The sequence below is a fragment of the Solanum pennellii genome, chromosome 5 (assembly GCF_001406875.1).
Source record: "Solanum pennellii chromosome 5, SPENNV200".
Lineage (NCBI taxonomy): Eukaryota > Viridiplantae > Streptophyta > Magnoliopsida > Solanales > Solanaceae > Solanum > Solanum pennellii.
The window spans coordinates 38285037-38285509 of NC_028641.1; positions in this window are offsets into that span (position 1 = coordinate 38285037).

A 473-nucleotide genomic window follows, 5' to 3' on the forward strand; every position below is an offset into this window, starting at 1 on the left:
CAATAGGTATGAATGAGTGTGACTTTGTTCTGAGAGCGAGTGTTGAAAAGTAATCCTTATACTCAAACTAAAATCATTGTGTAAAAAATGAGGATTTTGTTCTAAAGTGAGGACACTAGTTGCATTACCGGAATTGTTAGCAACTCGGTGAGAAATTGAAGAGGACAGATGTTAATGCATGGTGAGTCTTTGTCATGTTCTGATCCCACGAAATTCAAGCCTAATAGTGATAGCATGCATAGATTTGATGAGATTAATCGGGATTGATAGCCAAATGATTGCAAAGGATAAAACATGGATACTATTGTACAAAGATTGTGTAGTGAGTCATAGTGCGTCGCTTGAGGACAAACAACGAATTTAAGTTAAGGGTGTTGATATACCGTGGTTTCACGATATAATTGATACTTTTTCCTTAAGTTTAGTGTGTCCGAAAAGCCTTTTTGTGCTAATTTTTATATAAGTTTCTCTTT